Source organism: Perognathus longimembris, chromosome 15, assembly GCF_023159225.1.
Source record: "Perognathus longimembris pacificus isolate PPM17 chromosome 15, ASM2315922v1, whole genome shotgun sequence".
Lineage (NCBI taxonomy): Eukaryota > Metazoa > Chordata > Mammalia > Rodentia > Heteromyidae > Perognathus > Perognathus longimembris.
The window spans coordinates 15,088,526-15,112,858 of NC_063175.1; the positions used below are offsets into that span (position 1 = coordinate 15,088,526).

Genomic DNA, 24,333 nt, shown 5'->3' on the forward strand with positions numbered 1-24,333 from the left:
CAGTTTTTTGTGTTCTATTGAGGAAGGGTTATTGTTCACCAACTATGAAACAAGTATGCCAAACCTAATATGAGGACTTGTAAGATAAAATTATTTATCCTTGACTTGATTACGACTTGGTAGAAAGCATGGTAAATAACCAAAGAATGCTAGTGGTATGTAAGCGAGTTGATAGTGGTGAGGTAATTTTGCATCTCTTTTCTCGGGAAGAGGTCTCACTATAGTTCTTTGTGAAAATTAAAACTGGAAGTTTTTATTATTTATTTATTATGTTGGTCATAAGGCTTGAGCTCCAGGCCTGGGCACTGTCCCTGAGCTTTTGTGATCAAGGCTAGCACACTACCACTTTGAGCCACAGTGTTAATTCTGGTTTAATGGTGATTAATTGGAGGCAAGAGTTTCAAGGACTTTCCTACCTGGGCTAGCTTTGAACCTCAGATTTCAGCCTCATGAGTAGCTAGGATTTTAGGCATGAACCACTAACAGTGAAAGAAGCCAAGTAAAACATTAGTGTACTGGGTGTACTCTCTATGACTATGTTAATGATAAATAAACCCTATATAACAATGTTTTACAGAATTTTGTGAGAGGATGATTTTCTTTATGTGGATGAGCAGTTTCAGAAACCTTGCAATGAAGTTCATGTGGAGGTGGGGAAGGGATTCGAGAGTGTTGTTCACAGCTACAGCCTGTCTCAGAGTGAATGGCTGGATGAATTCTCGATAGGCAGGAAGATGTTTTGACTCTTTATTCTGGGACATAAATAATGGACCAGAATAATAGCTCATCTCATTTTCATAATGGCATCTGAGTGAGCTTTAACTAGGAGTTCCTTGTTTGGTAAACAACAGATAAGGACATTTTTGGTCAAAGGAAGTTTTTCTAAGAAGTTTTTCAAATATCATCTGTAATATGTACAATTTATTTGTGGACAGAAAGAAGAACCATATTAAGAATGGACTTTGGTAATCATACTTCATTTTACTTTTTTTCTTAAGGAGGAAATTATTAATTGTGTATTAAAATGTTCTCAGATTTTTCAGAGAATTTTCTCAGTGATCCTCCAGATTAATTATGTAAAATTCTACTAATGTGTAGAAGGTGGTAAGGGCATGATTCTTAATTGTCCATAAGTACATAGCTATTGAGCTATTGTGATCTTCTGCTAGGATTATACTACATTTATGTACATTTTCCTAGTGAGGGAAATCATAGAGTCTATGTTTCTTTGGGTCTGGCTCATTTGACTTAGTATAATTTTTTCCAAATCCTTCCATTTCCTTAGGAATGGGGCAATATCATTTTTTCTGATAATGGCATATAATTCCATTGTGTTATGTGCCATATTTTCTTGATCCACTCATCTGGATCTGGGTTGGTTCCATATTTTAGCTATGACAAATTGTGCTGTGATGAACACAATTGTACTGGTGGCTTTAGAGTGTTCTTCCTTGGAATCGTTTGGGCTGATGCCCAAAAGTGGGGCTGCTGGGTCATAGGGGAGCTCTATGTTTAGCCTTCTGAGGAATCTCCATACTGCTTGCCAGAGTGGTTGAATAAGTTCACTTTCCCACCAACAGTGTAGTAGGGTTCCCTTTTGGCCACGTCCCCTCCAGCATCTGTTATTATTAGTTTCCTTGATAATGGACATTCTTACTGGGGTGAGGTGGGATCTCAGTGTTGTTTTGATTTGCATTTCTTTTATGGCCAATGATGTTGAGCACTTCTTCATATGTCTCTTGGCCATTATCATTTCCTCTTCAGAGAAGTCTTTTTCTCATTAGCTCATATGTTGAGGGGGAAGTTGGTTCTTTGAGGATTTGTTTTGGAGGAATTTAAGTGAGTTCTATGTATATTTAGACATTAGGCCTTTGTCTGTGGGCTTTCTATTTATCTTGTAAACTATGTCCTTTGCCCTGCAGAAGCCCTGTGGTTTCCTGCAATGTTATTTGTCCAACCTTTCTTTGATTTGTTGTGTTTCTGGGCCTTTATTAAGGAAATTTCATCCTGTGCCAAGGAGCCCAAGTGTTTCTCCTATTCCTTCTTGCAATGTTTTCAGGGTTTCTGATTTTACCTCGAGGTCTTTGATCCATTTGGAAATGATTCTGGTTCAGGATGATTTATAAGGATCTAGTTTTAGTTTGCTACAGATGTTGAATCAGTTTGCCAACACCATTTGTTGAAGAGGCTGTCTTTCTGCCATCCTATCTTTTTAAAGCTCCTTTATCAAAGATTAAGTAGCTATAGATCAGCAGATTTATATCTGCGTCTTCAGTTCCATTCCATTGGTCCTCAGGCCTGTTCTTGTGCCAATACCAAGCTGTTTTTATTGCTATAGCTTTGTAAGACAGCTTGAAGCACTGTTCTCACGACTTAGGATTGTTTTTGCTATGAGGGGTCTTTTGTTGATCCATATGAATTTCTGGATTGCTTCCTCTATTTCAGTAAAGAATTGTGTTGGGATATTAATGGGTATTCCATTAAATTTGTAGATAGCCTTCAGCTATCATATTGCCATTTTCACAATGTTAATCCTCCCTATCCAGGAGCATGGGAGGTTTTTTCCATTTCATTAGTTCTGCTTTAATTTCCTCTTTCAGATTTTTAAATTTCTCACTGTAGAGGTCTTTCACTTCTTTGGTTAAGGTCATTCCTAAGTATTTTATGTTTTTTGAGGCTATTGCAAAAGGTGTTGTTTTTTTTTATTTCATCCTCACTATTTGCATTGTTGGCATATAGAAAAGCCATTGATTTTTGAGGATTCATCTTATATCAAAGCTTTGGATCAGCTCAAGTAACTTGAGAGTAGAGTATATGGGGTTCTTTAAATACAGGATCATGTCGTCGGCAAAGAGAGAATGTTTTACTTCGTCTTTCCCTATTTGGATCTCCTTTATATTTGCCTTTTGCCTTATTGTTCTAGGAATTCTAGTACTATGTTGAAGAGGAGTGGAGAGAGCGGACATCCTTATCTTGATCATGAATTTAAAGGAAATAGCTTTACCTTTTCACCATTAAGTATATTAGTAGCTGTAGGTTTGTCAAACACAGCCTTTATTATATTCATGAGTGTTCCCTGGAATCTTAGTTTCTCCAAAGCTTTCATCAGAAATGGGTGTTGGATTTTTTTCAAATGCCTTTTCTGTGTCTAACGGAATAATCATGTGTTTCTTGACCTTGCTCTGATTGATGTGGTGGATTTCATTGATTGACTTGCATGTATTGAACCAGCTTTGAATACCTGGAATGAATGCAGTTTGGTCATAGGATATGATTTTTTGATGACTTATTGAAGTCGATTGGCTAGAATTTTGTTGAGAAGTTTTGCATTGATGTTTATCAAAGAAATAGGTCTAAAGTTCTCTATATTTGATGAGTCTCTATCTGGTTTTGGGGTGAGGGTTATACTGGCATCACAGAATGTATTTGGTAGCGAACTTTCACTTTCAATTTCATTGAAGAGTTTGAGGAGTGTTAGTGTGAGGTCTGTTTTGAAGACATTGTAGAATTCCACTGGACCTGAATCCATCTGTAACTGGGCTTTTCTTGGATGGGAGATCTCTTGTTGCAGTTTCTATTTCATTGTTGCTTATGGATCTGTTTAGTAGGTTTAAATTTTCTTGGTTAAGTTTGAGCATATCAATTTTTGCTAGCAATTTGTCCTTTTTTTTTTCAGATTCTCAAGTTTATTAGCATATAGGTTCACAAAACATTCCCTTATTCTTTTCTAAATCTTCATTGTTTTTGTGGTGATGGTTCTAGTCCCATCTCTGATTTTGTTTTTTGGGTGTGTTGGTTTCGTTTTCTGATCAGATTTGCTAGGGGTCTGTCCATTTTGTTAAGTTTTTTTCAAAGAACCATCTCTTTGTTTTGTTGATTCTTTCTATGGTTTTTATTTGGGAGGGGGGACTCCAAGGCATTTAATTCTGATTTAATTTTAATCACTTGCTTCCATCTATTGGCTTGGGGTTTGGCTTGTTGCTCTTTCTCAAGGAGCTTAAAGTGCATCATTAAATTGTTGGATTGAGATTTCTCCAGTTTGTTGATGTAGGTGCTCAGTGCTACAAATTTTCCTCTGAGCACTGCCTTTGCTGTGTCCCAAAGGAGCTGGTACTTTGTGTGCTCGTTTTGGTTGAGTATCCTCAACATTTGAATTTCTGTTCTGATTTCTTCGATGGCCCACTGGTGGTTCAGCAATGTGTTGCTCAGTCTCCATGAGTTGCAGGATTTTCTATGGTGACTTTGAGTGTTGGGCTCTAATTTTATATCACTTTTGTTCTTTGGTAAGAAATTGTATTTTTATTCTTGTTAGCTTTAATTGATGATGAATTCCTTGATATGTTTGGCAACATTTTATTTACTTAATGAATACAGATTTTCTACACATGTATATGGCTGTAACTATTCAAAATAGAAGCATTAATAGATTTAAAGTGACACCTGGGCTTTGATAATCATTTATTTTTTCATTTGTTAATCCAGTACACTATTAGAAAGACTCTTCATGGAAATGACCAACAAGGTTGAGTGTATTGAATCACACATGTGATCTCAGCTGTTCAGGAGGTAGAGCTATGAGGATCATGGTCTGAGACTGGCTGGGATTACCTGAAAAATAACTAAGGCAAAACAGGGCTGCAAAAATGGTTTAAGCTGTAGAGAGCTTGCACAGCAAGCATAGGGCCATGTGTTCAACCCATTATCACACACACACACACATACACACACACACACTACTTTAAAATTAAAAAAAAATTACGGGGACATTATAAAACAAGCAAGAAATAATTAAAAGGTGAAGGTGAATGCCCATATCCTAGCTCAGGAGGAGAAGATTTGGAGGTTTAAGGCTAGCACATGCAGAAAAGTTTGCCAGATTCTTTTTCCAAAATGACCAAGGACTGGAAGGGTAGCTGAAGCAGTAGAACACCAGCCAAGGAAGTGCAAGGCCTTGTGTTCAGACCTCAGTACCCAAAGGTACTTTGCTAAGTGCTTTCTTTTCATGTATGTTTTTACATAACTTTCATAGCCTGATAACTACTGGTATAAGTTGTTTTGTAAAGACACAAACTGTGATATGAATGAAGCCTAAGAAATTGATCTAAGATTAACCAGCTATTGCTCAACACTTGAACTAGACTCTGATTTTACAGTCAGATGCCATGCAATATCTGAGAGCATTTCAGTATCCAAGGGTTCAAATTCAGGTCATGTTGACCTCTGTGGATTCCCTAGTTGGCCTCCTCCAATCTACAACGTTTGATTTCCAATACATAAGCTCTTTGTGTTAAGATATACTTCCAGTCCTCACTTAATTGTATTTAAATAACCTGAAAGAATTAGACTAAAAATGGATTCTTGATATAAGTAAGCCTCAACCTCCTGGTTTTATTGGTGAGGAAATAGGCAGATACATTAAACATCTTCACTTATAAGAGGCATCTTATCTTAAAAGAAAATCATTACTACTCTAATAAAGAGTTTTATAACATTGAGGAAAGATTGTACAAACTGTCATCTGTTTTTTTTTTTACGTCACAAAATATTTGGGCTAATGGGTTGGATTTAATATGGAAAAACTAGCTCAAATAGTTCCACTATTTGAATTAAGACCTTACAAGTCAAAGCTCTGTATGGTTTTAATTTTAAAAACATCCCATTTTGCTTCAAGCTGTTAGGAAAATTAAAATGCATTATTTTTAGGTTTTATAGCATTTTCAACCAGTCTGTTGTCTGTCATGAGATGAATATTGCAATCTATTAGTTTCATGATGCTATTTAAATAAATATCAGGTTTCTGTATGAACTGTTCAAAGTCTCATTATCATCCAACAAAGCATTTTCAAAATTGCCTGCGGTTAGTGCTTTTGTTAGAATCTGGGAGACAGGAAAACATACCCTGAATCCTGAGAAAGTTAATTGACCTATATTTGAAAAAAAATAGTCAATGAAGAAAATCATCATCAAGTTCACACAACCAGATTTAGCCATTGTTGATCTGGAATTACTAGAGATTAAAACTCCTAGTGATTAGTTTATCATAGTGATTAGATGTATCAGAAAAATGATATATTTGTACATTTTCATCTTCATTTCATATGGCTCAAAAAATCCTTAGTGCTGGAAAATGTCCTGGGTGAAATCAAATGTTTGGGGGTGCCTTGCTAAAAGAGCCACATGAAATTCATGAATTATCTCTTATTTTAGATGTAAAGAAAAATCAAAATGGTATGGTTTCCTCTCTTGTGGAAATTGGACCTATATTATATACACACATGAAGACTTATATATGCTTATATGCACAAATAAGTTTACTAAAATATGATATAGCCAGGGAAAGATTCCAGTAGTGGAACCTATTTTGTTCTGGAGTAGAGGGGGTAATAAAAAGGCAGGGTGTGGGCAAATGGAGAGAAAAAGGGTGGGCAAATACAGTCACAGTATTCAATGTACATATCGGAAAATGGAACCATGTAACTTGAGGATATGGAAAGGATTGAGAAAGTGGGATAATGATGGAAGAGGTGACATTCTACTCATGCATTCTACTCATAAGTGAAATTTGGATGGTCCATTTCCAAGTGTCACTTCATCCATGTAAGTAGAGAGAAAAATGTCGTGGTACAACTGTACTTGGTTTGTAACAAATGGCCAAATATTTATTCTGTCCCTTGGCCTCATATTTTCATATTTGTAAACTCCAAAAAAAAGATCCGAACAGCTCATTCAGGAGCAAAACCACATGGTCCTTAGCCCGGCAGATGGGATTGAATTCCCTTGGTGAGAATTCCTATGCGGGCTGCTTGAGCACTGAAGTCTTTCCCTTACAGTCCTGTGGAATCAGAACTGTGGACTCACTTGAGATGACCATTGGCTTGAGGTCCATTAACTACTGCATGTTTTTGGATGTATACTCTGTGGGCCAATTCCACTTACATGAGATAATTTATATATTACTATTTTATAAATTTTATTATTGTTACATTTGAATATGAATATTGAATACTAATTTGTTTCAGTGCAGGAATATCATGCTGCTTAATTACAGGGATTTTTTTCTAGCCATTAATATGAGTTTTATATAACATAATACAGGTACTGAACTTTTTTCTATAATATTAGTTATTTGTATGTGTGGTGTGTGTGTGTGTAGGTGTGTGTGTGTGTGTGTGTGTGTGTGTGTGTGTGTGTCAGTCCTGGAGCTTGAAGTCAAGGTCTGGGTGCTGTCTAAGACCTTCTTTTGCTCAAGGTTAGCACTCTACCATTTGAGCCACAGCTCCACTTCTGGATTTTTCTGAGTAGTTTATAGGACATAAGAGTCTCCTGGACTTTCATGCCTTGACTGGCTTTCAGCTGTTATCCTTAGACCTCAGTCTCCTGAGTAGTTAGAATTACAGGCATGAACCACCATTGTCTGGTTTGTCAGAAAAAATTTAAAAGCTAAAAGCCAACAAGGCTAAGAATTTTTCTTCAGGAAATTACAATTCCTATCATTTTTTATATACCCTAGGAGCTATTGGCTAATATGCTTGTTTCCCCTTCTATACTGTAGAGGTGTTTCAATATTGTTTTGTATTGTGGGGTGCATTCCGGTATTACATTTACTAACTACCAACCTTCTGATAAGAAATGTGGTCAAATCACTACCTAGAAAAAAAAATCATCTCTTTTCCTTTCCTCTCTCTCTCTTTCTTTCCCTCCCCTCCCTTCCCCACTCCTCTTTTTCTTTCCCATTTCTGATGGTACTAAGCTTTGTGCTTGAACTTCTTTCGTTTGTTTGTTCAACTGATGCTATATTACTTAAGCCAGACTTCCAGCCCTACTTTTTGTCAGTTATTTTGGAGATAGACTCTCATAGACTTTTCTACCTGGTCTGGATTCCTACTGTGATCCTTTAGATCTCATCTTCCAGAGTACCCAAGATCAGGCCTGAATTTCTGATGTTCTGCTTCAAACAATCTTCCTCTTTGTCTCAGTATCCTGAGTAGCTGATATGAAAGGCACCTGCTATCACGTACAACTGAAACGTTCTGAAAATGAAGTTTGTTTTGTGGTTTTTTCCTCTTCCTCGGAATAATGCAATCCCAGGCCCAAAGAGAAGGCCCAACTACAGTGTAGAGGGAACTTGGGAGTCTAAATCGCTACTGGGGTGTCACTGCTCCCTGCCCAGCAACATCTACCCTGAGTTGTTAAATGAGTGAAAAATAAATCTCATTGATTCAAAAGTTGAGTTGCTAATATTTGTCACAATAGGTAGAGTCACTTTAATTGATTAATAATGTTATTTAATGTGATCATGTGCTCTTCTCTAATTGTTAAAAGTTACTCGCTCCATGTACAGCTTTGGAAGGAATATGTTCTGTGTCTGTATTTAGACACTGTAAAACTTACAATCTTTTGATAGATAATCAGTCATTTTATCCGTGTAACAGGTCTGTTACAAGAATCACGGCCTGGGAATTAGGAAGTACTATGACATTTCACATTGCTTGGCGCAAAGTTGTTCCTAACAAATATAAAGGCTTAATGAAACCATAACCACTGGAAGTAGATAGTGATTTACAGTTGACAGCATGTTTTCATTATTGTATCTAATTTTGTTGTCATGACAACCTGGGGAACGCACTACAGCTAGCAGTATTATTTTTGCAATTCAAAATACAAGAACACAGGAGTTCTTGCAGTTGCTGAACTCCTCCATGGTGAAAACTAATTCCTCTTGTCAAATCATCTCCTACTACAATTACTATAATAAAAACTTGAAGTTGATTTCTTTTTCTTTTTTTTTTTTTTATTGTGTGTTGGTACTACGACTTTAACTCAGTGCCTGTGCAGTGTTTCTTAACTCAGGGCCTGCACGGTGTTTATTGGTGTTTTCTTTCAAATCAGATGCTCTACTACTTAAGCCATAGCTTCACTTCTGACTTTTTGGTGGTTAGTTGGAGATAGGATTCTCATGTACTTTCGTGTCCTGGGAGGCTTTGAACTGTGAACCACAGATCTCAGCAACTAAGTTGCTGGTATGACAGGTGTGGAAACCAGAACCTGGCCACTAGTTTCTATTTTATCCCTTTCTTTCCTTGGGTGAATTTTTATAGAATGTACTTCTATAATTTTGCTTTCCTTGAATAATGCTAGATATAACATTCAGAGTATAAATTGCAAGCTTATGATGAACACTTATATTTATGGATCTATGCAAAAGGTTTCTTGTCCAGCTTTAAAAATCTCCTAGATGTATGTGTGTGTGTATGTGTGTGTGTGTGTTTGTGTGTGTGTGTGTGAGAGAGAGAGAGAGAGACAGAAAGGCAGAGAGACAGAGAGACAGACAGAGACAGAGATAGAGAGAGTATTTGAGTATTAGCATTTAAACTCAGGTTCTAGATACTGTCCCTGACATTTTTTGCTCAGGACTAACATTGTACCACTTGAGCCACAGCTTCACTTCTGCCTTTTTTCTGGTTAATTGGAGATAAAGGTTTCACAGACTTTCCTGCCTGGGCTGGCTTCAAACTATGACTGTCAGATCTCAGCTTCCTTAGTAGCTAGGATTACAGGCATGAGCCACTGGTGCCTAGCATTAAAGGATATGTTCTCTTAAATACCATGCTATCATGTCTCACAACATGTGTTGACGTATATCTAATCAATAATAATTTCCTGTCCAAAATAAGAAATGGCATCTAATTTATCACGAGTGAGTGTCAAGGGTGGGAATCTTGATGTGCTGAAAATCCATTTTTGATTCCCAAAATAGCAGCAAAGTCTATTGAATATGTGTATGTGTGTGTTTGTATGCATAATGTATTTAAATAGTTCCCTCTTAAAATGCACTTAGAGACTTAAATTCATTAGCAAGTGTGGAAAAAAAGCATTTAAATGGGACATAGAGAAGGAGTTCAAGACCATCAGGACCTCTGAATTTTCCCCCAGAAAAAGAGAGGTTCCGAGAAAAAGAAATATAGAGGTGCTAGCAGGATTTGGGGAGCAGATATTTTTTCCTTCTTTCTTTCCTGTGCTTGTTTGTTCATTTCTTCTTCTTTCTTTCTTGCCAGTAATGGGACTTGAACTCAGAGGTTCTTGTTTGCCTTTTTTTCTTCAGAAGCTAGAGCTCCACCAATTGAGCTACACTTCCACTTTTTTTTTTTTTTTTGGCTGGTTGATGGGAGTTAAGAGTCTTCTGGATAGAGATTTGTGATCTTCGGATCCCAGCCCCTGGAGTAGCTAAGGTTACAGGTGTGTACCAACACTGCCCAGCTAGGGGAGGATAATTACACTCCAAGAGCCTATTAATATTTGGTAAGTGCGACCTGGGAAGCTAAGTGAGGACACACGGACAAATAATGAGGGCACTAGCTTTGCAGTTGCTCACATCTTATGGAGTGTAGATTCTTTTCCCTGAACTGTCACAGGCCACGGTGCTGTGGGGACAGATCTCAAGAAATTAGGAGAACTTCTGACCTTAATACCAAGTTTTAGAAATGATTCACATGTCATGCAATTTTAGCAAATAACTGGATCATTTAAAAAACAACAACAAAAAACTAGTATTATCTATACAGTCCTTTCTCTTTCTTCCTGCACTAATGTGTCCGGTTTCGTAGTACATTAATATAAAGGCAAAGCCTAAGAGCAAGAGAGAGATGGATTATAAACTTGCCTCATCTGCTTCCTAGCTCTGCGACCTTGAGAATGTTACATAACCTCTGTAAATCTTAGTTACATCATTTGTAAGCTGGGGAATAATAAAATTACCTAATTCATAAAGCTGTAGCACTAGTTTAATGAAATAATGTTTGTAAATCACTCAGTGCAGTGGCTGGCCCATAATTAGTGCTCAATAAATATAGACTCTTATTAAGTGATGGTACATTTTGTGAAGTTGATTTACCTTTCCAAAGTGAGCAATGTCACTCTGCTTTCTGGCAGGAATAAACTCACCAAGTCATGCTAGCTCTGCTTGGTGCTTTGGTCTGAGTGCAGCAACTAAGAAGGAAATGAGAAAGTGAGGGAATTGGCCAGGAGTGCAGTAAGAGACGGAGCTGGAAGGGCCCCCTACGTAACACTGTAGACAATTCCTCCTTAGTAAAAGTTGTTCTAACACACACACACACACACACACACACACACACACACAGATTTACCACTTGCAGTTAAATATAATGACAGACATAAGCCTGGGGTTGCAAGCCGGTGCAATAAAGAAGCCCCACTCCAGGGAGAAAAGAGCACTTAAATAAGGGACATTGAAACAGATGGAAGTAACCCCTGAAATAGCCCAATGTGTATGATATACAGAAAACGTCAAGTGAATAAAAATCTTTCTCCCTAAGCCCTGAATGAATATATGTAGTTTGGGAGGGAAATGATATGAAGGAATCATCCTTTTATGTTCTTCTTTCCTTAATTGTCAAATTACAGAATCTTTAAAGAGAAAATAATTTCCCTGCTTTTGTGTTGTGGCTCCATGGTGGTTATGAGACCAAGGCAGTGATTATTTGTTGGATATTTACATCCTTGTACTTGATGTGAGCTATTACAATTTCTTCATGCCCACAGGCCTCCATCAATTTTATTAACGTCATTAATCTTGTCACTAAGCACCTTGGTCTTTGCCTTTTGTTCTCTTCCACCTTGTTTGTCCTTGATGACATAGAGCAAGTCAGATTCACTCTGAAGGAGACATGAGTCTCTTCCTCCTCACGCTCAACCCAGCGCCACCACCAGTTTATTTTGAGGGTCAGTTTTCTTGCAAATTCTTATAGCTTTTACTAAAATACCTCGAAATAAAATTATTTCCTTTCCTTTCTGTAAAGAGAAAAAAATTAAAGAATATTTACAGTGATGTTTCAGGATTTCTTTGAGCACCAAAGGATCATATAGCTCAAAGAAACAGTGAGACAAGAATGAAAAAAAAAAGCTGGGTGTGGTGGCTCTAGCCTGTAATCTCCAGCAGTTTTAGGGTAACATGGTTCAAGGATTACCAGGCCATAATAGTTGAGAAGACTTCAACTATTATGGAGTTATAGAAGTGATGTTATTGTTAGGATCTGTTTGAGGATACTGAGTAATTGTTGAGATGGCAGTTCTCATTCTTAAAGATAAAAGTCATCGGCAGGGAGTTACAACTGATGGCCATTTGTAGAAGGTGTGCTGTAGGCCTTGTTTCATCAGCTATCATTTCCTTATCAAATCAACTTATAGAAACTTGAGTTTCTATTGGTTAACAGTTATAAAGTTGAAACAGTGAAGAACAAGGGAAAAGCTCTACCTTGGAGAGGTTGGAGTCTGGCTGAGAAGGAAGACATGTAAATGGCTTCTACAGAACTGAGAAGAACAGATAATATAACAATATATAATATAATAATGCATTATATATAGTAACATATAAATAAGGAACAGAGGATGCCTCAAAAAAAACAAATAAAAAGAAGCAGCAATTAATTTTCTACAGAACCACTGATAGTTTTATGTCAAGAGAAAGGCAAAGAACATTGAGGTGATAGGTTCTCGTCAACAGCTCAGTGAGCAGAATGCGGGTGGCAGCCTCAGAATCCTTGAAGCAATGAGATCTCCATTAGAGATGGGCAGCATTCACTCTCTTGCCTAGGGAGCATTTTTCTTTTGCATCGGTGGTATTGATTTGATTAACTTTCTCTTACTATGACATCTCCCCCTTGAGAAAACGACTCACAATGCTGAAACCTTTTAGTGAGAATCATGGGAAAAATGAAGTCAATGGAGTAGCAGGGAGGTGTGGAAATGGCCTTAAACTGAGGCAAGGACTGAAGGTAAGCATGGTGTAGAGCCGTAGACTCCTATCTACCAGGGGACTCTTAGGTGGAATGTTTATGTTGTATATTAGGGAATTTTGTTTTTCTGGTTACACTTGGTTAACAAAGGCTTTATAGGATTAGTAGACTTGTCTCCTATGGATTTCTTAAAGATGTTCAGGTGCTTCCTCAAATTGCAGCCTCTACAGTGTGCTAGCTGTAGCAAGCAGTGTGCTGTGTTCCCAGACGTACATTTATTTAAGGATGGAGACCTCTTTTTGCAGCATCTTCCAGTGCAGGCACTTGTTTCAGAAAACCCAGCCACAGGCCCAGAACTCGGTGTTGCTGCCTTCATCAACCATGGATGTTTCTTTAACTACTCACTGACGGTGCTTTAGACCCCATTGGACTTTACAGGATAGTTTTCTATCCAACCATCATTACATGTGTTCCATAATATTTTCATGTTTTGGAATGGTCTGTGGATCTGGAATGTATGAGGAGATTCATAATATTGTCGCTCCTTGCCACACAGGAGAGGCAGTAGAGAGTAAAGGCTCAGGGACACTGACCCTGGGTTCAGATTACCCCACTCTCTTACTGTGTGATCTGGGACAAGCTGTGTGGCTCCTCTGTGCCTTTATGCTCTTCTGGAAGAGATGGGAATGGTGTAACAGACTGCACCCCACGCGCCACGGGAGAGGAGTCTATGGGGAATGTTTTTGCCACGTTTACAGCATTTTGTGGCTTTTTTCTCTCTGTAAAATGTGCACAAAAAATGCACTTACCTTGCAGTGTCAAGTTCAATGAGCTCATCTGTGGGAAGGGGTATTGTTTAGGTTCTACCCACGGAGATGAATTTAGGAACTTAGAAAGGCCAACAGAGGTTATCAAATATTCTTATACCTAATTCTTAAAATCCATGCATTGGGAACAATAAGGGTTTCCTCTCATGAGACTCCTCACATTACATATGCATGGTAATATACAGAAGAGGGGCAACGTTGGGCTCCAAGCTTTCAAAAAGTGCTGCATATTATCATCACTAATACTAACTTCATCTTCTAGTCAAGAAGCTAGAAGCTCTGAAATGCAAGGAAAAGAGCTCCCACTTTCTTTAAAATCGAAATCCATGTTTTACCATCATAAATTCCACTTGGGCTGGTACTCAATGTAGAGTTGCAGTAAGCTCCTCTGCTGGAGTCCAGACACCTGTGCCTGTCCCCTCATCATTTGTCAATTGTCACGTGACTTTCCCAAAGCCTTGTTGACATTTTCTTCCTAATGAAGAAGATAGTGTGTTTGCTAGCTAGTTTATGTTTGCATTTCAAAATTCCCTTCTTCAATACGGCAAGTTTTATTTTGTTCCCCTCATGTGACAGGATATTCTGGAACCACAGATATGGAGCTCTTGGACCTGGAGTGACTGGTGTTCATAGCAGACATGGTGATTCTCAAAGTTACATTTCTATTCAGTCCCTTACCCCGCTAACCTTTTTTCTTTGCTGCCAATTTTACATTCCTTTTTTAAGCTTTACAATATTTTGTGAAAAAATTAAGATCAATGTCCTGTGACACATGAGCACACACATATGTGCCTCTTGCCCATGGGTCTCAGATTTCACTGGGAGGGGGTGTAGTGTAATATTTCATTCTATCTTAGTGAACCTCAGTGAGGGTTACACTGTAATCCAAGTTGATAGGAAGCTCTTGGGAGATGGAACCAATTCCCAAATATATTAATGGATATGTTTTCTTCTACTGTAAGGCTCTCTCCTACCAAGGAGTCCCAATCTTTTTTCTAAAATTAATGAATTACTTCAGAATTTACAGGCACAGATAAATCATGCAGAGAATCATGAAACATGGAAAGAAAAAAAAAAACATCATGAGCAACCTAAGCCTTACAACGGCTTTCATTTCTTTGTCTCCATGTCCCACGGACAGAAATAGGTAAGAGTCTCATGTGAGGGTCATTATTTCCAGCTGGCCTTCCTAGCGGAGAAGTTGCTAAATGTGCTACTGACCTTGGAACTTTCATCTGTGAGCTCACACCAGCACACCACAGGGAGGAGAAAGATCTTGCTCCACAGAATGTCATTTATTTGTATGGCCCATCTGACCTGTAAAACGTGCAAAGGGCACGCCGGGAAGGGCTGAGTAAGAAGCTGAAAGTGGCAACATTGATCAAATATTTTGCACTCACAAATGGATTTGTTATACGGCAACTCCTTTGGACAAGAAATAAAGATAATAAAAAAGTAACAAACATATTTATATCATATATTTATATTAGATAGGACAAAGAGTGAATGAATTCAGCAGTGAAACCCACTAGATACTATTTTGGAAATGAATGATACAATGGGAAGAGAGGGGGTGGAGGGGTTGGGGGGGTGGGTGGAAAGCTGTGAGAGAATGAGGGAGAGAATAACACTACTCAAAAAGAAATAAACTCATTACCTGACTTATGTAACTGTAACCCCTGTATACATCACCTTTACAATACAATTAAAAAGTACGTATTAGATAGGTAGGTGGGTCATATCAGATACATGTTCACATATGTACTTCATTAAGTTGAATAAGCTTTAAATTCCGATTCTGCACTTGGGTGATAATTAATGCCATAAGTTTGGCTTAGACATAAGCAGTATTTAAACCTTAAAATTGTTATGTGGCTGGGGTGAAGGTGGCTAATAAACAGTCAGCCGGGCCTGGTGTTCTGGTGGCTCATCTCTACAATTCTAGTGACTGTAAACAGCCAGAAGCTGCCAGCGTAGCTGTGGCTCAAACGCTCAAGTGCCAATGTTGAGCGAAAAAGCTAAGGAACATCACCTAGACCCTGAGTTCAAGCCTCGGTGTACACCGCCCCCCCCCCCCCCCCACAAAACCAATGTGGATTAATTAGGTTTGACTTTCTAATCCAGCTAATCTAGAGTCAAGCAGATCAATGGATACAAAATGATCTTCATTTACCACATGAAGGGGCATTTTAGATCATCAAAGGAGTTCCTAGAGTTCCACACGAAAGCATCTCTCTGGAGTTTTGGCAGCAATTGTAGATGGCCTCACTTTCTTCCCTAACTTTTGGTTTCTTTCTACTCATTCACTCCTTGTAGTAGCTCTACAAATGCATTTGTGAAAGTGGGGACATTAGCACACAGACCCTTTGGTGACTTGTTAATTTTACAAAAGGTATGTTCTGCACACCTTGCTTTGACTACAGCTCAAGGCTTTGATTCAAAACCTCCTGGCTTGGAATCATTGTTCATCTGGTTATGAGCTGTGCGTTTAGAACACGTTACAGTGTGTTCCCGTGCCTTCTCTCCATCATCTCTAAAATAAAATCAGTGATAATGCCTAACATATAAGACAGCATGAGAAGTCAAAGGATCCAAAACCTCACAGTTCAGTGCATACGAATGGACACATAGATCCATGCTTTTTCTAATAGCTGAGTATTCTATCAATTTTTGATATTCCATAATCTATCTATTACTCTACAATGGATAGTTATGTGAATTATTTCATAATATTTTTTCCTTTATAGGGATTGTCTTTTTACACACAATTTTTGCACACTGGGATTCTCCAATGTTAAGAACTTTATTAATTTGCATCCTCTCATCCTCTTCTCCTGTAATTACTAAGCTATATTCCTTCTTTTTTCATCTCTCTGCCTTTTAATACTTCCTTTGTCTAAATAAAACAGCAAGTAATTTTTCTCTGTAACTGTAGAGAAAGGGACTATTAGTTCATGATCTGCTCTTTTGAAAGACCCAGGGCCGTTTTTTTGGTATTGCCATCTTTTCATTTAATGATTCCCATGTGAGCTCACTACATTGCTTTGTTTTAGGTTCTATTACCTTTGTCAGAAAAACAGAGTAGCAATGGACGTGTTCTTAGCAGTTATCCTCAGAGCATCTGATTCTTCATCTATCCTGTTTCCTGCTGACTTGTGACACCAGAAGTCACTCTGACTTTTATTCCTTTCTCCGTACCCAGTTTTCCTTAATCACCCTCTTTTATATGTGCTGGTTATCAGGGTAAACAAGGAACTAATAACATAGTAGAGGAAGTGGCAAATATGGCAAGATATCTAATAAGCCAGACACGAAAACTATTTGAAAATGAAGAAAAGACATAAGCCTACGATTGCAGCACAATTATGTGAACCCTGGGTGGCACAGGAGTTGTTAAAAAGGAAGTTGAAGGGCAGGAACATTACTTCATTGCTCTTGGACTTTGAGGTTATGAGGTGAAACAACATTAGACTGGGAGTGTATGCCAAAAAATAGTCTTTTCCATTAAACAAAAATTGGTGCTGACATTCTCTTAGATGAGATAAATACGAAAACAAAAACAAAAGCAAGGAGGTATGGTTAGATTTTTATTGCTGTGACAAATATCTGAGAGGAACAACTGAAATGAGAAGAATGATGTGTTTGGGCTCACAGTCAAGGAGGTCTAAGGTTAGCTGTGTTTATTGCTTTGGCCCTGAGGTAAGGCAGAACATCATCACTGTGGAAACCTACAGAGGAGGCTGCTCACCTCCTAGCAGCCAGGAAGCAGACAAGTGTGCCAGGAAGAGGCAGGACAAGATACATCACTAGAGGCTAAGCCTCTAGGGACACACATCTGCCAACTACGCCATTCCTCAACCATCTACCACCTCCCAGCCCGTGGAGGAAAGTTCACATTCAAACTGAGTTTGTGTTTTAGACTCTGAAACTGAGTGACTCTAGGAAAGCCAGTTGAACTCCCTGAACCTGTTTATTTCTTCTGAGTAAAGAAGGCTCTAAAGACAAAACATTCATGAAACACACATCACATTGTACTGACGTCCTTCTTCTGGAAGGGAGCCATGATTAGCCTGAGTAAGTCATGAGTATTTCATTCTATTTTCCATGTTCTCAGATTCTCTTACCTGTGGGCATCTGGTGATTGTATGCTAGCTTATGATAGAGGTAAACCTGTTTGGAAAGCACTAGGGTACTATGGTGAAGGCCATGAAGAAATCACAAAATACCCCATTTCCTGTCTCAAATAGAGCCGCCATATGCTACCACAAAGTGACAGTGAAGGCTAAAAAGGCTGGAGAACGCCACAGCTGCAGAGGAGCCCAGGACCATCACTCGCAGCCACTCAGCTCTACGTTTTGTTGTTAGGGTTCCACTCCTGGGGCTTGAACTCAGGGCTTGAGCACTACCCCTGAGGTTTTCTATTTGTCAGAGCTCTACCACTTGAGCCACTGGTTTGCTTCCCTGTTTCGGGTAATTAATGGAAGAAAAGTATCTCACAGACTTTCCTGCCTGGGCTAACTTTGAACCATGATCCTTACAGCTCAGTCGCTTGAGTGGTTTGGATTAGAGGGGTGAGGAAATGGCTTCTAGTCTCATTTTTAATGTAAAATAAACTAATGTCAATTTATGGAGGTCTCTGCAAATTTGAATTTTCTATATCTTGGAGTTATTTTTTTTTATCAGATATAGTTACTAATGGTCCTCAATTCTAAACTTGAGCTATTTACTTATATACTACACACATTTTTCAATATGTAACAAAGTCATTCTGTGGACCCTGATTGCGTACTTTTTATCTAGCTATCTACCTCAGAAATTGAGAAATGTTCTGTATATTTAACTTATCATGTTGACTGATTATGACTATATCCTTTATATGCTCTATCTGCTATCATCTATCCATCTATCATGGATTTACACTAATAAAATTTAAATTTACACTCTAGGAGAGCAAAGGCCATCATTATTTTTGCACACCTTTATGTACTCAATTTTAGTTGAGGACCGAATTACCAAATATTAGACAGGTAACTTATATTTACTAAATCCCTATTGTGAAACAATGGTTTATCAGAGAAAAAAATCAGGCTTTTAGCTTTTAAGAGTATGCCTCACACATACTTCTTCCTTGTAGGAATATTCCATCCCTTTCTACAATCATCCAGATCACGCTGGGGAAGAAAAAGATGTTCAGCATTCTTTAGATTCTCTTCTCAAGTGTTCAGGCAACTGTGGTATAACAAAACCCAAACATTTTCTTCTTTCTTTAGTATTAATTCCTTCATGGTTACATCGGATGACTTGCATTTGTAAATAACAGCAGTAGCAATCAATATTTATTCAGTGCTTACTTGGTGGCCAGTCTTCGTTATAAACAATTTAGACTTTAAACTAAGTTGTATGACTAGATGTTTAATTGCCTGACTTATTTAACCACAAAGATAGCTTTATGATGGAAATCGCTATTACCTCTCAGTTTCCTGGCAAGCAAACTGAGGCACTTTGGGTACTAATTATAGTCCCCACGCTAGCTAGTTAGTGCTGGACTGGACTTGATGCGGCCACACTCTAAACTTTTACACTAATTGAGGCATCTTAGGCCTGTAGTATAAGCATCCCCTGGGAACTTGTTAATAATGCAAATCTTTGGACCTCATCCCTAAGATGAATCAGAAATCCTGGGAGTGGGAGCCTGGAAATATGTCTTTTAACAAGCTTGCCAAGTTTTTCAGGTTTTGCCCATTTGAATCCGACAACTACCACCTTCCACGATGTTTCCTTGTTAAAGAAAGTATAGCATAGTCCAATTGGATACTGATGGCCCCCTCCATCCTACTGACACTGGAAATGGACTTCCAGGAATCAGTTTCAAAGCTACCCTACGCAGAAAACGTCAGTGAGGCACTTATCTCCAATGAACCACCAGAAGCCTGAAGTTGAGGTGTGACTCTTGTGGTAGACCTCTAGGCTTGAGCAAAAAAGCCAAGTCAAAGTACAAGTTTAAGCCTAGCACCAGAAAAAAAAAAATGGTGATGAAAGTGAGCAAATCTGTACAGGGATTATCTCAAATAAGTAACCAATTCCACAATCTCCATCAATAGTGGGGGGAAAATGGAGTTGAATAGATGAGTCTTTCTTGTCATGCTTATGAAAACCGTTTTTTCTGCAGAAGTATTGGGTATTGTTGGATATAATATTAGAAGTACAGAGAATGTCCAGCTACTTCACACTGACATATTTAAAAATAGAGAAAAGAGTAAGGGACTGTAACCAAACCATACTGTGGATTTCCCATATGCCTCCTTTGCCTGTTATAAATACTGGCCTGCTCTCCCTGTCGCTACCTGGACTGGATAAGGAAATGTAAGGTAATTACATTATTACGCTAAGCAAAACATAATAAGGTTACTTAGCTGTGCTCAAAGTATAAGATGTATTCATTAGCTTAATGTATATGGGACTGGAAAAGTTTTTGCTAATTTATATAATTTGTTCTGTACCTAATTAATCAAGTCTTGATTAGTCATTTGGGACTAATTGGTATAATTAATGTATGTGTTACAGGTTTAGGCTAATGTATAAAGGAACAGAAAAAAAAATAAGTGAAATCAAGAAGTGGGTTTTTGATTAACATCATACCAAAGGTGATTTTCTTTTCAGCAAAAATTCAGCCTTCATTATGGACTTTTGTTAATGAAGATGTTGGGTTTCACAAGCGAACTTGCCTCACTCCACGGAGCCCAGTTTAGCAAAGCCATTTTCCATAAACTACTAGCTGAGCAAAGCAGAAGTTGTTAGTTAAACCATACCCTGATAATGTAAGGTAAACCAGAAATATAATTGCAGTGATCAATCTACCAATTATCTTTTCCTCCCTCTGTGAATGTGTTGAATTAACTTTATTTATTTCTTCCTGTTTTTAGGATCTGCCACATTCCAAAGCACATTGAGCCTATTTATACCAGTACTTAACTATACAAAAAAAAAAAAATCAAGGAAAAATAAGCACTTGTTTAGCAGACTTACATATTACAGTGAAATTCCAGTGAAAGAAACATCTGTGTAGATTCTGGTTTGTGCACGATGTGGCTGGGACATGTCTTGAAGTTAGTGTTAATGAGATGTCAACAGATCAGACACTTAAAAATCTATGCTTTTAAGGTCAGCAATGGCGTATGTTCTAATATGCTTAGCAAGTCCAAGGCCTTCAAACCCAAGTCCTGCCAAAACAATGACAAACAGAGAATTAAAAAAAAAAAAAAACCACAAACGTCCTGTGTTTTCATTCAATATTTTTGCAGTGCCAATGAACATATCTGTTTTCTTTTCAGCTGTGTTAATTGGAGAATGAGAAGTCATGTCTGTTTGTTACAAAGAGAAGATAGGTTACAGTATGTTCCAAAAGGAAGACATAAGAAATTCTGCCTAAGAAAACAGTTTGGTTTTCTTTCCGGACTATCAGTTTCATATTTTATTTACCAGATTTTTCCTTTTTTGAATCTGCAATAGTATGTGCTAGCATCAAGTTAATATTTAAGTGAATCTAAAAATTTTGTGTAACCTGGAGTTCTTACTAATACCTGTTAATCTTGCTTTCTCTATATGAAGCTGAACATTTATCTGAACATCAGTCACCCTCAATGAAATGCCCAGGAAAACAATCACAGGGCAGAAGAGAGCAACAATTAATATGCAGGATTAAATCTATCAGGAAGGCATGGAAAGGAACCCTCCATCATTCCAATGGTTTTAATTTGCTCAGAGGAACCACCTTCACAGCCGAGTCATGGTTACAGCTTGGGTTTCTTTCAGTTAAACCCAGATTTGTGGGAAGCGGCGGGGGCTTTGGGGACCAAAGCAAGCACATGGTAATGAAAAATCATGAAGAACCAAGGCAGGAAGCAGAAAGTGTAACAAAGGAGGAATCACATAATCTGTATTTAAAATTCCTTCATACACAATCATTGAAAATTTCACTGTATGTGTGTGTGTGTCTGCGTGCATGTTTATATAAACTGTAATCTAAATCTTGAAAATTCTAAAAGAGTTAAGGTTTGCTGTTAATGTGGCTTGTTCTATAAATTCTCAGTTTAGTATTAATGTTTAGTTTTATAAACAACATTACTTAAAAGGGCCATTCAAATGTCAGGCTGTATATCATACAACCACACAAGGCCAGTGTATTTAAGACCAATTTATCTCTATAGCCTTTAAAACAAAACAAAACAAAACAAAACAATGTACTTCCTTATGTTTGTTTATGCTTCTGGAGATTCACAATTGCTTCTCCCTCTCTACTCTGATCTGGGTTAGCTTGATACACTAAATAAATAAAAATATAGATAAGAGATAGATAGATAAGTAGGTAGACAGAGAATTTCAGTTTCTGGTAAATTAGTTCAGAATAATGTTTCTTTTTTAGTTTCTTTTATTTTGATCCTTATTGTTTGGCATGAGTTATTACTGTCAATGACACATATCTTTGGATAAATGTGTTACTCAGCAAATATATAGTGAGTATATACAATATGCTACATGGAGGTTTTGGCATATCAAAATACTATTTTAAAGAGTCTCATATGCATTGTTCCTTAGAAAGGCTAAATCACATATTAGCAAAATAAACACCAGAAAATAAGTATTTGAAAAGGATGTGGCCAGGTCTAGGAGAAGAGGGGTAGATGAACGAAGAGAAGAATGGGGTAGAGAATGCAGTTAAAAAAAAAAATCCAATGTATATCCTACATGATTCAGAAAAAAAGAGGAAATGGTTGGGTTGGGTGGGACAGTTGAGAATGGTAAAAGGGGAGACGTGGATCTAAACGTACTGTGTTTATAAAGTGCTTTGTTGAATAGCAACTGTGTTGTAGAACATTTCAAAGATAATAAAAGTATATATTGTTTAAAAAAGAATCTCTGGCCTTGAAAGCAAGAGAATGAATGCAGCGAGTGTGGCCAATACCTAGCTAGAAGCATTCAGAGAAGGCCACACAAGCCCCAGGAGAGTGGGAGTGTCCTTCATCAATAAGGTCAGGGGAACTATGGAAGCCCAGAGAAGTCAGTCTAAGTGGGAGAGGAAGGAGCTTGAGGACGCAGCAGAAAGGAAGGGGAATCACAGAAATATTAGGCTTTCAGACATCGAGAATACTTCCTGAAACCCAGGAAACCCATCATGGTAGTTACTGAAAACTAAGGTGGTGAAGGAATGAAATGTGGTACATGTTATGGGCACATCAGGAAGGAAGGCCTGGAGTTAGATGCTCAAAAGGGGAGAGGGGTGGAGCAAAACTAATCTAAACTAAACCAACTCATTAGGCCAGTTGACTTGCGCAGAAAGCACTGTTAAACAGAACAAATCAAATAGTTTCATATCTAATATATAGGCACCCCAAACTGACTTCTTACTCTTGTATTATTTTAATGATTTTGCTTCATACAGTTAATGAAACATTAAATATTTTTGGTAGACTTTTTTCTTTGCAAGTGAGAATATGCTAGGTAGATTGGCTTTGTTATTTTCTTTAAAGAATTTTTCTAGGTCTAGTTGACTCATGAAATCTGTTGAATAAAACCACTATGATAATCTCTTAATGTTCTCTTCTATCCCCTTTTCCATGAAGATCAATAGAAATGCTTAAGTTAGCAGCTGCAACTAAACTTCTTGTCCTAGCAAAACCTAGACAGCTTTTCTTGAGCCTATACAATACGCTTTGTTTATTTACAAGAAAGATTATAGCTGCAATTAATTTTGAAAGTTGATATGTATCAGAAAGTTTGTTTAAATTTGAATGAGAAGAATTATTTACCTTTCCAGTTTTAATGGGAAATTTGCACTTTTGTGGATACTAACATAAATTAAGCCTTATTGATTGAAAAAAGAAAAAGAAACTGGAGGATAATTGGATGAGAGAAAGCTGAAAACAACACTTTACTGAAGTTTTCATTTGTTTTTTTATTTTAAAGAATTGTTAAATTAACGTGTTGGAAAATGTTCATCCTTGATGCTGTCTTTTGTGCAGCTTATGTTATAGAGTGAATGTTTTTGTGTCCCTTCTCTTCCCATTTTGTTTGTTAAAATCGAACCTCCAACATGAGGATATTTGGAATGGAACCTTGACTGGGCCACAGGGGGGTCAACCCTCCCGAGTTGGGCCAGTGCTCTTAAAGAATAGCACTTCATTCCTTTTCACTTGTGAAATTAAAGAGAGAAGGTGGCCTCCACCACGCATCAAACCTGCCAGAACATGAGGAAGAAATTTTGATTGTTTGTAAGGCATGTGGTTCTTGGTGTTTCATGATAGCAGCCTGAAGTGTGTGTGTGTGTGTGTGTGTGTGTGTGTGTGTGTGTGTATGTGTAAATGTATATATTCAGAAGGCTGAAATATTTTATAATTAGAATGTCTTAGCTTCAGCGCAAGAATTGTGGTGTAGATCTGTAATCCCAGCATTTAGGAAGGAGTAAGAGAGGATTGCGATTTCCAATCCAGGTGGGACTCATAGCAAGATCTTGTCTCATCAGACCTAGGACATAATGCCCCCAAATGTAAAAGCCTTGTGTCCTTATCAGTCCATAAAGGGCATGAGGATGGGGGCAAACATATCCTCAAGAGTCATTATAACAGTTATCTCTTGAGATGATTGGAGCGAATTTGAGCATTCAGTTCCCAGAATTTCATTGAAAGGTATTGCTAGGTCAGCTTCAAGAAAAAAAAAATTAAAAAAATAAAATTAAACAACATATATTTTTATCCTAT

General features: G+C 37.8%; 1 long non-coding RNA gene across 1 annotated transcript; it reads right to left on the reverse strand.

Annotated features, from left to right (window-relative positions):
• Positions 1-1,964: 1,964 nt before the first annotated feature.
• On the reverse strand, positions 1,965-23,136 carry LOC125364153. The gene is made up of 3 exons (XR_007213425.1): positions 22,985-23,136; positions 8,611-8,613; positions 1,965-1,980 (listed from the first exon to the last, which is right to left on the reverse strand). It is a non-coding gene; the product is annotated as an uncharacterized LOC125364153 (long non-coding RNA).
• Between the last annotated feature and the right edge of the window lie 1,197 nt (positions 23,137-24,333).